Source organism: Neofelis nebulosa, chromosome 16 (genome assembly GCF_028018385.1).
Source record: "Neofelis nebulosa isolate mNeoNeb1 chromosome 16, mNeoNeb1.pri, whole genome shotgun sequence".
NCBI classification, from domain to species: domain Eukaryota; kingdom Metazoa; phylum Chordata; class Mammalia; order Carnivora; family Felidae; genus Neofelis; species Neofelis nebulosa.
Genome location: NC_080797.1, coordinates 15,861,956 through 15,877,228, shown reverse-complemented (window position 1 = coordinate 15,877,228; position 15,273 = coordinate 15,861,956). Strand labels below are relative to the sequence as shown.

Genomic DNA, 15,273 nt, shown 5'->3' with positions numbered 1-15,273 from the left:
ATCCAGGAAGCATGAACTCCATCACAGGAGTGAGTAAAATAAAGTTCTGGACCAGAACCAGGTAGCAGTCTGGAGGGTACCTGCATGACGGGGCAAGAGTCCGATGGTTCCAGAACAACGTCTCCAAGGAGAAAAGAGGGCCGATAAACTGACAGGCCTGACCGGGTGGAAGCTGGCATGGAAAGGCATGTTGGAAGGTGTACCTAACCCTAAGCGATTATTAATTCTAGAATAAACAAAGAGTACCAAAAAAAAACCTGTAGTTATGATAATCATAATAAAGAAAATCTGTATGTAGATTTAACCAAAAATTGAGATACTATTTGGACAAGCTGGAAGAATATCAAAAAGAGGTACAAGATCTTAAAAAAGAGGTGGGAGGGAGGAATGCCTGGCTGGCTCAGTCAGTGGAGTGTGTGACTCTTGATCTCAGGATTGTGAGTTCAAGACCCACATTGGGTATAGAGATTGCTTAAAAAATAAAATGAAAGAAAGAGAGAGGGAGAGAAAGAAAGAAAGAAAAAGAAAGAAAGAAAGAAAGAAAGAAAGAAAGAAAGAAAGAAAGAAAGAAAGAAAGAAAGAAAGAAAGAAAGAAAAAAAGAAAGAAAAATTGGGAGGGAGGGAGGGGTGTAAGTAAGTTAAAAATCTGATCTAAAAGAAAGATCCTAGCCAGGAAGCAGGCCCTCACCAGACACAGGATCTGTCAGTCCCTTGATCGAGGATTTCCCAGCATCCAGAACTGTGAAAAACAAATGTTTGTTGTTGAAGCCACTCTCGTCTATGATAATTTGTTACAGCAGCCTGAACTAAGGAGGTAAATTCTGGAAGAAACTGCTAAGGGCAGATAAGAATGTGAACGGAGGTGGGGAGAGGGGAGGCTGTGGGTGTCTTTTGCAACCTTGGGACACCATTTGACTTTTAAGACTATTTGCTTGTCCTACACCTTGATTTGTTTCAAGTTATTTTAGTTTCTCAAAAATAAACATTGGGGTACCTGTACAGGAAGTTCTCGCCAATTCGTGCAAGTCCCGTATGTGGCTCGTGTAAATGAGTAGAACATCTGAACGGTGTGAATTTGAAATAAATACTGCTCTTTTTCTTTTCAGCTTCACACAGTAGGTAATCCAGAGCAGGCTAACAGTTTTGCCGAGGGGATAAGCAAGGGCAAGAAGCAAAGACAGAATGGTGGGATTGTAGAGCTTGCAAAGAACTCCCAGGTTCCTGACCCAGAGCACTTCCTGTACAGACTTGTAAACAGCCCCAGAGGTGTCGTGCGAGCTGGCATCTGTGGGTCCTAACCAGCACAGCCAGGACTCCCACCCAGGACGTGTTCTCTGTGTAGCCAGAGCACCTAAGCCCCTCAGGACCACTGTCCGAAGACTTTGCCCAGTGACAAGGGTCTTCCAGAACAATGACCTGGCATGAGGACAGAGTGGAGGGAGAGGAAACAAAGGCACTGGGAAAATTCGTTCCATACATGCCTAAAACCCTTGAGAGGGGCATCAGAAAAGCCACATGGACTATGGCATGTCTAGAAGGCTCACCCCAGGGGCATCCGGGTGGCTCAGTTGGTTGAGCGTCCAACTCTCCATATCAACTCAGGTCAAGATCTGAAGCTTGTAGGAGTGAGCCCCACATCCAGCTCTGCACTGAGTGTGAAGTCTGGTTGAGACTCTCTCTCTCTCTCCCTCTCTCTCTCTCCCTCTGCCCCTTCCCCACTTGCTCGTGTATGCACTCTCTCTCTCTCTGTCTCTCTCTCTCTTTCTCAATAACTAAACATTAAAAAAACAAAAGGCTCATTCCATATGCCTAAACTTTTTGTGAAAAAATTGGAAACTTTACAGATCTAACCCCAAAGTCTTTGGCTCAGATTGGAGCTCAAATAAACATGGGCACGGCCACCCCACCCCAGGCACAAGCCCCTCCCTGTGTGGAAACAGGTTCATCCCAGTGCACGAGCTCCAGCCATAACTAAATGCCCCAATTTTCAAATAAAAGGCACTGGACTCAGACATGGAGTAGAATTTTGTCCTGCAGAGCACTTTGTTGTTTAGTGACACCTATTTAAAACATCTGAGGACACCTCTTTTCCAGGGGGCTTCAGGGCCCATTTAAAAGCCACAACAGGAATGCGGGCCTCATGGCTTTATCAGCAACCTCTGCCTACCCACCTCTCTCTGAAGCAACATGATGTAGATAATGCTTCCTGGCTGTTTGCACACAGCAGGCCTACCTCCAAGGACTGATCTGACTCCGTAGAAGGTCCATAAAACAAAGAATGAGCTGTAGAATCCAAGTGGAATTCTGAACCAGAAGTTCTAAGATGATTTTGACCATGGCGTCAGCAGCGGCCTGAGTGCTCAGCTTCCCAGCCAGGCCGCCATCAGGAAACGCTCAGCACACACGTCAAATGTTGGCTCTGTTGAGGCTGCTCAGTACCTGGTGCTGGCCCCAGGGCTGGAGGCCAAGCCCTGCACCTCAACCAGAATGAGGAAGGTGAGGTTGTGTCCCCGCAGCAGGCAAGGGGACAGAAGGGTAGCTGCGGCCCTGGAGACAGACTCCAGGCTCATGGCCCCACTCCTCATCTCCCCAGCCAGCTGACCTTGGGACCCAGTGCCCAGGGCAGTAACCGTGTACCCACCCCCAGCAGTGACTAGCAGATATGATGAAGCAACATATAAAAACCCCAGTGACTGGCACATAGAAGGTTCTCAGTGTGAGCTGAGACCACCAAAACCCCACCTGAATGGACAGGAGGCCGTCACTCCCTTCGTTGATTGGGATTGTGTTGGTTTGCGCCCTGGGAGCCTTCCCGGGGGAAATCTGAAACAGGCCCGTGCCAGGGGGCTGGGGGAGCTGGGAGAAGAGGGAGGCTGCTCAGATAGGTAGGTGCCAGCCTAAGAAGCAAGGGGACTTACAATGAGGCAGGTCTTGGGCGCCACAGGACAAGCACAGCTTGGCATCCACCAACAGAATTGTAGAAGTTTATGGAGAGGCCATAACTGAGTTCAGTCACGTCCACTGTCCAGAAGGTCTCAGCTACACCTTCCTCTCTCAGGGCTGCGTCCTTGCAGACGGCTCACAGTGGGAACAGCAGGACAGTGGATGGAACATACGTTCCAAGCTCAGGGGACAGGAGGAGCCTCTGATTATCCAGGGCCAGCCTGTGGACCAACCAGTGGTCACATTCTCTCGTGACCTCCTCCAACAGACAGGCCATGCTTTTGTTTCAGAAATGCTCACCTGTGGTGCAAAGTGCCACCCCAGACCCGCTGAGCCTTTCACGAAATGTAGACACATTGCGGTATCTTCCTAAAATCCAGACAAGCTTGAATCCCAAAACCCACCTAGTCCTAAGGGCCCAAGGCCCTAGTTAAAGAAATGTAGATCTGTATTATGTTACATCCCAGAACAAAGAACCTCCTAGAACCCAGAAAGGAATGATAATTCCAAGACTAGTAGTTATCCAAAGGAAGGAGAGATTAGTTACTGGGAAGGTCCTTGAGGTGGGCATCCTATCCCTGGGGTGGGGGCCTTCCCTACCCTCCACAGGCAGCGGGCAATGTTCTCGTTACCGGTTGTGGAGACATACACTGACGGTGTGCCAGGCATGACTGCTGCCTGATGTCAACTTTGCAACGATCCCGGGGGTGCGAGGAGCCCACGGGAAAAGTCAGGCTCAGAGAGGTGAAGTGTCTGGCCCACAGCCACACAAGGAAGACGGGACAACCCAATGTGTTCCCTCGGCTCTATGCTCCCCAGGCCCTTTGCACCATATCCTGCACAGCAATGGCCAGCCAGCCCCCTTGGTCCTGTTCCACCTGCCCCTACCATGCCGACCACAGGCTCCTCCAGCACCAGGCCAGCCCCTTGGCCCCTGCAGGGGTTCCCTGTCATCTGCCCAGCCGCCTTTCCCAACCCACTTGTAAAGTAGCATCCCTGCATGCACACGTGCACCCACATGTGCCCACAGGCACCCCAGCACACTCAGGGCCCTGGCCCCCTCCACTGTCTCTCCAGGGCTCTGGCCACCAGCAAACACGTTATACTTTCAGTGGTTGTCTCACTAGGACGCATGTGCCAGGAAGGGAGGGCACACTCCCGAGGAGGTGGGTTACTGACCCTGGGGCAGGTGGGGCCAGGGGCTGGAGAGCGTGATGGTGCACACTACGGACACCCAGATTCAAGCAGCCACTTCTGAGCCACAGCGGCAGAGCTGACCAGGTGCAGCAGAGGCCGCCTGGCCCATGGAGCTGAAATTATTTGCCATCTGGCCTCTTATAGAAAACGTGCGCCAGCCCCCCGTTTTACGCAGCTGCTGGTGCAGCAAGTGCCAACGTGACGGTCGTCAGAAGTGAAGGGGCAGCTGAAGTGGAGTATTACTTGACCGTAACAAGGAAGGGAGCACTGACGCCTGCACGACACGGATGAACCTGGAGGACGCGAGACCGAGTCTAAGAAGCCAGTCTCAAAAGGCCACGTGCTATACGACGCCATTTATGTGAAACGCCCAGAACAGGGAAACCTGTAGACAAAGCAGATCAGCGGTGGCCGGAGGCTGGGGGAATGGGGCGATGATACCCTTCACCGTCAACGTTCTGAAACTCACCGGAGCGATGCTGGCACCACCCACGAGTACACCAAAACCACTTTATTGTGTACTTGCCCCAGGTGACTTGTGTGAGTGGGAACCACATCTCAGTGAAGGCATTTTTTACAAGTGAAGGGACCCCAGGAATTCAGAAAACAGAGCCCCGCTGGGTTTCCTCCAGCCTGAGACGACCGTCTGGGTGTCCCCAGCCGGGTCTCGGGTTCAGGAGGGAGAGCTCCAGGCCGTGCACTCGGCAAGAGTCATTCTGTGCTGAGGAACCCCGACCCGCCTACCGGCCCAGGCTCAGCTTCTGGCGTGTGATTTCCAGTGGCGATCCGGACAGACGGGTACAACGTTGCCTGCAGATGCGCTATGCCTGTATTGACACAGAACCGCCAACATTAAAGCCACAGCTCACTGCCCACGGTGCCACATCCTGGTGGACCGATAGAATGTGAGCTTGCAGGGCAGAGTTAGGAATTAGGTAGACCGCCATCTTCCAGACTGGGGAGACAAACCTGTTGCTCATAGAGACAGGTGCTCCCGGGAACCATGGGTTCTCATCACCCCATGTCACGTTTAGGAGAAAGGTGAAGACACCTCTCAGTTTCATCAGCGAGTCCTGGAAGGGAAGATCCATGGAGCATGATTCAGCTGCGGAGACAAGGAGCCAGTCTCATGAAGAAACAAAAAGAAGGTTCTGGAACTGTCAGGTGGTCAAGGCCTGCCCGGACCTGAACTGCTTCCCTCAAAGCAGGGTCTCTGTCAGCACTGCTCACGTCCACTCTCTCCCTGCTTGACCCCATCCAGCCCCAGGTCCCATCGGCCCATGCCCTACACCTATCGCCATCAGACCCGCGTCCACACCTATCTCATCTCTGCTTCCAGAACACCCCAAACTAAGGCAGCTTTGTAACAGAGCAGTCCGCAAGTGCTTTCTGTAAAAGGTCGGTGTAAACATGTCAGGCACTGTGGGCCAGTGGCCTCTGGTTCGTTGATTCCACTTCTAGAAGGCAGCCATTGGCAAGAGGTAAACTAATGAGCACAGCTGGGTTCCATAAAGCTTTGAGGACAAAAACAGCCCACGGCTGTTTGTCAACACCTGTTCTGGCTTGCCCATCCCCCCTGTCCTATTCTGGGCAGAGGGTCACCTTTGCCAAAGGCAACTCTGATCATCACACCCAGCCCTTAGCTGCCCCCGTCCCTGGGGATGTGCTTCCTGCCTTTCACACGTCTTCATGCCTGGCGGTCTCTCCAGCTGCTCCCCACTCTTGTGTCCAACACCCAGCCATCCGTCCAGTGTCAGCTAGAGGTCCCCTCTGCAGAGTCGCCCCCGCTGTCCCCCCAGTGCCTGGCACAGAACGGGAACTCCGTAAGCACGCGGTGAATTAAGGCATCAAATGGATAGAAGGATAAGAGAATCCCAGGTCCCCGTTTGAAAATGATGCAGTACCTGTTGGTGAGGAGGAGGATGGGAGGAGGGTGGGAGGGCACAGGGAGCACATGCACAGAGCCCTGGAAACCTCTGACCTGGTTCCCGGCAGTCTGTTCTAGGAGCTCGGGGGGTGGGGGTGGGGGGCAGACCGTAGGGGGTCTCTAAACCGGCAAGCACCCCTGTCCCCACCCCACATACTCAGCACTCTCAGCGCTCGGGCCACACATACCCACTCTGGCTAGATTCCAGAAGCCCATAGAGAACAGACCTGGACCCCGAGCACCCACAGTATTCTGCCAGCGTGGACGGCTTTGGGGTCACCAGAAAAACCAGCCTTGCCCCTTGAGGAAAGAACATGGGGTTGCTGTGAGACCCCGCGTCTGACCCCACTCTGAGCAATCAGAGTGGCTGCTTCCCGGAGTGTTCCTGGGGCTCTGTCGGGAGGACACCGAGGGGCACATCTCGGTGGGGCCCCTGGTCTCTCACAGGACACAGGTGGTTTCTTCTGGACAGACTCCCCCAAGACCACATGAGCTCACAGTTCCGAGGAGGGGGGGAAAGGGGTGAGAACATTTTGTCCTCCTGTAAAAATGACAGACGAGGGGGCGCCTGGGTGGCTCAGTCGGTTGGGCGGCCCACTTCGGCTCAGGTCATGATCTCGCGTGATCTCGCGTGATCTCGCGTGAGTTCGGGCCCCGCGTCGGGCTCTGTGCTGACAGCTCAGAGCCTGGAGGCTGTGTCAGATTCTGTGTCTCCCTCTCTCTGACCCTCCCCCGTTCATGCTCTGTCTCTCTCTGTCTCAAAAATAAATAAATGTTAAAAATTAAAAAAAAAAGAAAAAATGACAGACGAGACCCTTATGTTTCAGTGGCCCCGACCCAGGCAGTGCAGGGGACGGACTTACTTCGCTCGTGAGTTTTTCCTCAGCTGAGACGCTACTGCCAAAAGGAAGGAGTCGCGGAACTCATTACAGACAGGGGAGGTCTTAGGAGGGAGGCCGGAGTCTCTCCCTTCTCTGCTTCCTGACTCACACGTGCACGGTGACACACCTACTCGGCCAGCTCTTGGCCTCGGATGAAAACCAGAAGTAGAGGGAAGCGTTCCCAGCACCCGCAGGGCCCCCGATCCCGCACGGAGCAGGGAGGTCACCTCGGGGCGGCCAACCGCGGGTCGGTGGGTTTTGAACAGCGGTCGTCCGACTCACTTCTCCCAGCAGCCCAGGGGAAATGCTGGACTACGGGGGTGGGGTTGTTAATTTAGGTCAAACCTACATAAAATTAACTATTTTGTTAATTAACTATTTTTGTTTTTGTTCGGTGGCACTTAGCACATTCACAGTGCTGTGCAGACAGCACCTCTGTGTCACTGCAGAACCTTCTCATCACCCCCAGAAGGAGGCCCGACCCCTCTAGGGGCCATTCCCTCCCCCCCTCCCCAATCCCTGGCAACAGGGCTCTGCTCTCTGTCCCCACGCATCCACCTGTTCTGGACATGTCACGGAACTGCAGTCACACCCCACGTGTCCCGTTGTGTCTGGTCTCTCTCGGAGCACATTTCCAGGTCCGTCCCTGCCGTAGGATGTCATCAGGGCTTCGTTCCTTTTCACAGTGGAAGAGTACAGTCTCCCTCTTTCTCACCCCGCAGCTGCAGCTTTTTAAAAAAGCATCAGGGCAGGGGCGCCTGGGTGGCGCAGTCGGTTAAGCGTCCGACTTCAGCCAGGTCACGATCTCGCGGTCTGTGAGTTCGAGCCCCGCGTCAGGCTCTGGGCTGATGGCTCGGAGCCTGGAGCCTGTTTCCGATTCTGTGTCTCCCTCTCTCTCTGCCCCTCCCCCGTTCATGCTCTGTCTCTCTCTGTCCCAAAAATAAATAAAAAACGTTGAAAAAAAAAATTTTAAAAAGCATCAGGGCAAAGCAAGAAAGGACAGCGCGCACGGGGTCACCCACAGCCGCCCTCACACCTTCCGTCTCCCCAAAGGAGCAGGAGGAGTGAGAGGCAGCCTGGAGGGCAGGGCTGGTGGGGGGCAGAAGGGGGCGGGAGGCCTGGTGGCTGGGAGGCTGGGAGGGTGGGTGCGTGGGGCACCGGAGTCACATCCCCACCGCGCGCTGACCTTCACGCCCATGGCCCAGAGCAGGACACACTGCCAGACGCTCAGTGGCCTCCCGGCCAAAACACTTGGGTCTTGCTGAGCCAGAGAAGCCAGAAACCCCACGGCCCTGGCCCTGGACCTGGTCCCAGCTGCGTGGGGCTCCAATCCTTTCTCACAAGAATGGGTGAGTCAGGTGAGACCGGGGGCTCCGAACCTGGGGAGAAAAAAGAAGGTCTGGGAACTTGATCGGGAAACAGCACATTCCTTCCCGCACACCCCTCTGCTTGTTCAATGTCCCAATCACGGGTGGAGGCCCCCACCCGGCGGAATCGTGGGTATTTCCATGGCACCTGCCAGGTGGCGCACGCATAGCAAAATATCACTCTCCCTGGTTGTTATTTCTAGACGTAGGTGTTTCTTAGACCCACCAGCACACCGTACAAGTTAACACATTCAAAAAGAAGCACATTTAATAGCCAAAAGGTGGAAACAACCCATATTATCTATCAGTCAGGGAACACAGAGAGTGCAACGGAATCGTATTTAGATGTAAAGGAAGGAAGTTCTGATACCTGCTCCTCGTGGCTAAACCTTGTCAACATGACGCTCAGTGGAAGAACCCAGTCACAGAAGTCCAATGGGTGGGTCCATGGAGAAAGACTGGTGGTTCCGGGAGAAGAGAGGAGTGGGAGAGACCCGCTCACGGGGCTCAGGCAGCCGCGGTGGAACCACGAGTAGGGGTGCTTGCACAATATTGTGAAGGCACTAAATGCCACTGAGTCGTATGCTTTAAAATGGTTCATTTGAAGGGCTCAGTCGGTTGAAAGTCTAGCTCTTGGTTTCGGCTCAGGTCATGATCTCACAGTCGTGGGACTGAGCCCCGCCTCAGGCTCCTTGCTGAACACAGAGCTGGCTGGAGATTCTCTCTCTCTCTCTCTCTGTCTCTCTCTCTCTCTCTCCCCCTTTGCCCCTCTCCCCCATTGTGCTCTCTCCCTCTCTCTCTCTAAAATAAAATTAAATTAGGGGCACCTGGGTGGCTCCGTCGGTTAAGCGTCCAACTTCGGCTCCAGTCATGATCTCACGATTCATGAGTTCAAGCCGGGCTCTGCGCTGACAGCTCGGAGCCCGGGGCCTGCTTCGGACCCTGTCTCCCTCTCTCTGTTTGCCCCTCCCCTGCTCATGCTCTGTGTGTGTCTCTCTCTCTCTCAAAAATAAATAAACATTTCTAAAACTTTTAAATAAGTAAAAATAAAATATTTTTTTTAATTTTAGTCTTAAAAAGATAAAATTAAATGGTTTTACATTGTAAGAATTTCTCTTCAACAAAAAAAAGCACATACAACAATGCCTTGTGTTTTAAAATATCTTGATCATTATATTTTAATACTATAACCCTCGGAAATTTCTTTCATGGATTTAAGACTATTTCTCCGAGAAGGATCTGCTGGCTTCACCAGATGCCAAAGGGCTTTGGTACAGAAGGATTAGAACCCCCTGGACTGGAGCTCTCCCTGGCCCTCTGTTCCTACTATTCTTACCTGGACAGGTACTGCCCCCTGCCCCTCCCAGGTGGCACCGTGTGAAAAGCCCTTGCATGACCTTCATCACCACTTGGTCTTCTGCTCAGTACAAAGGCTCTGCAATCTCCAGAGTCATGTCTAAAAATGCAGGTGTCCCAGGAAAGGTGAAACTCAGCAGTGTCACCAGGGTGAACCTGCAGACAGGTGAGACTGGGCCGGGACACGGGTAGAAGACGGAGCTGGAGGGCACCGAAGCAGCACAACATGAAAGGGGAGGCACACAGGGGACCCAAGGATTCACAGGCTGCCCTGCTGTGACCTCCAGGTGCGCCCAGGGCCAGTCGCCCAACAGGGAACATCACATCACTCTGCACCGCCCGGGGTGGGGACAGAGTGCCCCGGCACCTCTCCCTGAGCCCACCCAGCGATGAGCCTACCTCCACGCCACTCCCAGCTGAAGGTGCAGCCGCCCCACCACTGAACGCAGATGCTGGCCGAGCAAACTTGACTCGAGGCTTCAAGTCCCCTGTCTGCTTCCTGCTCTCCTGCATCTGCAATCCGAGGGAGTGGTACCTGCCGACCCTCCACCATGCACCATGCTAGGTGGCCCATAGGCCAGGATTTCACGTGGTCCTTCCTACAAGCCTGCGCCGTAGGCACTGTTACGGATGGAGAAACTACAGATCACAGAGGGACTTGAACCCAAGACCTGCACTCTCTCCTGCATCCCCCTCCTCCCCTGAGAGCATCAGCCCTGTCTCCAGAGTCCTCTTGATACTGAATCATGCTCTGGGCCTAGACATGAAGCTGTAAACAGGAGCGCTTGTTCTAGACAAAGAGACAGAAAGGAAACCTATAGACAAGAAATTCCACAAGGTAATCTCAGGCTGCAGTAAATGCTATCCAAGTCAAGACCGTCTCTGCTCCACCGCAGGCACAAGTAAACCCTGAAAGCTCAGAGCTTAACCGAAAGATTGTTTCTCACCTACAATCAGCGTGGCCCCTCTCTGCGACTCTCCTCCCATCGGGGACTCCAGGATCCAGGCTCCTTACGTCCTGGGCTCTTCAGCTGAGAGAGGTGGTCGCCTCGGTCACTGTAGAAGAGGAACAGAGAGTGTGGGCCATCCCACAAGAGGTTCTGTGGCAAGGTCTGGAGGTGGCGTGTGTCACTTCTGTCCACAACCCACCGGCCCCAACCTAACTGCCAGGGAGGTGGGAAGAGAAGGTCCCCCGCGAAATCCAGGGAGATGCAAGCGAAATGGAATCAGATGAGTATTGGACGTCGTACCACAAGAAGAGTAAAGGAAACAAACAGAATGATGGAACAGGAAGTGGCCGGGACGAGAACCCCATTTTAGGTAGACAGATCAGGAGAGTGACTTTAGGGGGTGCTTTCAAGGGACACGGGCACTGGGCACGTTCAAGGGACAGAAATGAGATGGGCAGGGGTGAGCAAGTTTGGCCACAGAAACCAGGTCGGGTGGGGAGCCCCGGTACACATCAGAGTCACCCAAACCCCTCAGAAACCTCCTGTTACCTGCACCCCCGGATCCCCAGGGACCCCGACCTACCCCCGGCTCCCCTAATTATTCTGGCCTGGAGCCAGGCCTTAATTTGTTATTCCTTTTTTCTTTCAGAAAATAACACCTATGTCCCAAAGTGCACAAATCAGAAGTGTGTGCTCAATGAATAGTCACAAAGTGGACCATCCATCCATGTGCCCATCACTGAGGCCAAGAAGTAGAATATCACAGGGGCACCTGGGTGGCTCAGTCAGTTAAGCATTTGACTCTTGATTTCAGCTCAGGTCATGATCTCACACTTCGTGAGATGGAGCCCCATTTTGGGCTCTGTGCTGACAGCGTGGAACCTGCTTGGGATTCTCTCTCTCCCTCTCCCTCTGCCCCTGTCCTGCTCTTTCTCTCTCTTGAGATAAATAAGTAAACTTTAAAAAAAGAAATAGAATATCACAGGCCCACAGGTGGCCCCCCCTTCTCCCCTGCCCTTCTTCATTCCCAAAGACAATTACCATTGTGTCTGGCCTGGTCCTAAAGTCTGAGTGGAATAGTACAGTCTATCTCCAATTTTGTGCCTGGGTCCTTTCCTGCCACATTACTTTTGTGAGGTTCACTGAGTGTAGAAACTCTGTTATGTATTCCGTTGTATGAATGCACCACAGTTTTATTCAGCCACACTCCTGTCGAAAGACATTTGGGTTCCTTCCCATCTGGAGCTATGAAAGATGATGGTGCCGTGCCCACTCTTGGTGTGTGTGTGTCTTGGTGCACGTGTGCGTGGATTTCCACCAATGGGTGTCTGGGGGTGGAGCCGTGGGGCCCCAGGGGCCGCCATATGTTCAGCTTCAGCAGATCCTGTTGAACAGTTTTCCAAAGCAGTTGTTCCCGCTCACGCTTCTACCAGCAACATGTGAAGGTTGCCATCGTCCTCTGTCTTCACCAGCCCCTGGGGGTCACCAATTTACTCATTTTAGTCACTCTGGTGGGTCATAGTGGCATCTCAGTTTGCATTTCCCTGACGCCTAGTAAGGCACTTTGTGAAGTACTTGTTCAAGTCTCTTACCCGGGTTTCTACAAGCCCCTTTTTTAAGTCATATCTATTGCAATGTCTTCTCCTGCTTCATGTTTGCCTTTCCACTCTCTTAACAGTGACCTTTGGTGAACAGACCCCTTTAGTTTTAATATAACCCCAGTTGTCCATCTTTTCCTTTGTATCATGAAAATATTCCAAATTTTCTTCTATATCATCTTCTAGAAGGTAGAATTGATTTCCATGTATGGTGTGAGGTAGGGATCATGCTTCCTGTTTTTTCAGGTGGCTATCTAATTGACCCAGCACCGTTTATAGCCAAGGTCATCCATGCCACGTCTGCAGCAGGGCCACCTTTGTCTTCTATCATGTGTTGTTTGCCCATATGTGCTGGGCCTGTTTCTGGGCTCTCTACTCTCTTCGTTGGGCCATTTGTCTAGCCTTCTATTCAAATTTTTGTAACCTCTCTTGCAGCCAGGGTTGAGAACCACTGATACAGGACCTTGTAGTTTACAGTAACAGCTGTGAGCGTCAGTCTAAATACAAGTGGGTAGACACCAAATAAGGGATTTTCAGAGAAAAATAGGTTAAATTCAGGATGTGGGAAAAGCGATGCCAGAACCGTGAGGAAAGGGCCCGTGGAGTGGGTGGGGAAACTGGGTAACGGGCCAGAAGCCAAGATGCTTGGATTGATCCATCCCGCTCCCCACACATTCTCTTATCCCCTCTCCAGACCTCCAGATCCAGCCAAGCCAGAGTGCAAAGAAGCACCGACAGGAGCAAGAAGGAAAGTTTTCTTCTTTGGTCACCGGCCGTGCTTACGGAAATCAGATCCCTCTTGCAACCACAGTTTATTCCCAAGTTGCCATGGCACTTCCTGTAATTAATGGCTGAGTTTTAATTAAACATTGATTAGCCACTAATTAGTCTAATGATTAGTCCTGGGGAGGAGACAGGGCTGTCAGACCCCATAAAGGAGGCGGGGGGAGACAATGAAAGATTATGGCTTGGGTGGAAATGTTCTCCCTTCCTCCCTCCAGGCCAAATGTTTTCTATGATTTTGGTCTATTATAAACGATGCTTTCAATGTGAATTTTTCTAATCGGTTTGAGTCTGATGAAGTCTCAGGCCACTGGTGCAAGGAAGATTGAATCTATTCGCCTTTTCATCAGATTTCAGCCTCTTAATGCAGCTAAAGAGCCTTTTTCCACTTAGAGAGGAATTAGTTTCTGTCTCCACAATGAAGTCATCCTGGGCTGAGGCCGTCTCCCTCCCACGTCCTTTGTGGGGGCCCAGACCTTGCCAAGGACTTCTGAGATGTGAGTGTAGGAGGGCTTTGCACTCAGAGCAGATCTTGCAAGCACCTGATGCCCCAGGTCACCCTCTCCCCATTCCTCACCAGTTTGCCTGCCCCTCCCACAACGCTGACTGCCTGATTTTGTTTTATTGTGAAAGCAGGATACAGTTCCAGGGGGAACTCGCTCTCAGTAAAGGATGCGTGCAGCCTCCCCCGACCCTCAACCCTCAACCAAAAAGAAAGCCTGACTTTCACGTGGACCCAGCTCAGAGTGAACTGCACTTGAAGTTACCCTATAAGAAGTTAACTATGCAGCAAATCTTTGCAGGAGTAGAAACGGTAGGATGACATTGGTCAATCATCCCCAGTGCACCTTCTGTAAGTTTGGGTTTATGCACAACCATACAGAACTCCCTTATAGCCTTGTGCTGAGCCCTAAGCGTGGGAGAGAACAGAAGCATGAAACCTGAAATCCAGAAAGTCTTAGGGTCAGGGAAAGGTGCCCGCTACCAAGGGAGGTAGGCCCTCCCTGACACGCAACCTTGCCAACCTTAAAAAGCCTCAGCATTTGCCTTCGGGACTCCTGGTGCCACCAGAAACACCCCAGCCGGAAGCGGAGAAAGCATGACAAAGACATGGAAACCGACAGAAACACACACACTTCTTTTTTGTTTTTTTTAATTGTAATAAAATACACATAGCATTGAGCATTTTAACCATTTGTGAGTGTGCAATTCGGTGGCACCTAGGACATTCCCATTCTTGTGCAGACATCCTACTGTCCATCCGCAGAACTTCCTTATCTTCCCAAAGTGAAACTCTGTGTCCAGTAAACACTGACCGCCCAGCCTTCTCCCCCAGCCTCTGGCTCCCACCATCCTACTTTCCGTCCATGAATCTGACGACTCCAGGGAACTCATACAGGTGGAATCTTAGAATATTTATCCTTTTGCAATTGGACTATTTCACTCCACATAATAACTTCAGGGTCCATCCATGTTGTAGCAGATGTCAGAATCTCCTTTCCTTTTCAAGGCTGAATAATATTCTATTGCGTGGCTGTTCCCCATGTTGTGTATTCATCCATCAGTGGACACTGGCCTCTCCCACCTTTTGGCTGCTGTGGGGACCAACTCACACTTCTCGGTCTAGCATGCACGTTTAGTTATTTTCATCTTCAGGTGAGACAGGACTCTGTGCAAGCCCCCAGGTTTCGGCTGCACTGTCTCCTTAATCAACAAGGATGCTTGTTTTTGCTCCTGAGACACTATCCCCATTCTTATGTCTCCTTTTATCGATTTTTCTTATCATTTCCTGATAGATTTTTTTTAATGTTTATTTATTTTTGAAAGAGAGAGCGTGAGCAGGGGAGGGGCAGAGAGAGAAGGAGACACAGAATCGGAAGCAGGCTCCAGGCTCCGAGCTGTCAGCACAGAGCCTGACACGGGGCTCAAACTCACGAACTGTGAGATCATGACCTGAGCCAAAGTCAGACATTTAACCGACTGAGCCACCCAGGCGCCCCTGTTTTGTATTTGAGGGAGAGAGAGCCAGGGAGGGGGCAGAGGAAGGCTGGGGGGAGGAGAGAGAATCTTAAGTGGTCTCCACGCTCAGCACAGAGCCCGATGCAGGGCTCAATCCCACAAACCTGGGATCATGGCCTGAGCCGAAATCAAGAGTCGGGTGCTCAACTGACTGAACCACCCAGGCTCCCCTTTCCTGATAGCTTCTGCCACACAAGCACACGGGAATGTTCTGCATAGACTTTTTCATCCTGCTGACACGCCCTGAGCTGG

At 52.1% G+C, this 15,273-nt stretch overlaps 2 long non-coding RNA genes across 2 annotated transcripts; one reads left to right on the top strand and one right to left on the bottom strand.

Annotated features, from left to right (window-relative positions):
- The first annotated feature begins 2,239 nt into the window (after nucleotides 1–2,239).
- LOC131497682 (uncharacterized) lies at nucleotides 2,240–5,572 on the top strand. The gene is made up of 2 exons (XR_009255081.1): nucleotides 2,240–2,496; nucleotides 4,285–5,572. It is a non-coding gene; the product is annotated as an uncharacterized LOC131497682 (long non-coding RNA).
- Nucleotides 4,482–5,397, bottom strand: LOC131497681 (uncharacterized). Its single transcript, XR_009255080.1, has 2 exons — nucleotides 5,110–5,397; nucleotides 4,482–4,967 (listed from the first exon to the last, which is right to left on the bottom strand). It is a non-coding gene; the product is annotated as an uncharacterized LOC131497681 (long non-coding RNA).
- Nucleotides 5,573–15,273: the final 9,701 nt, after the last annotated feature.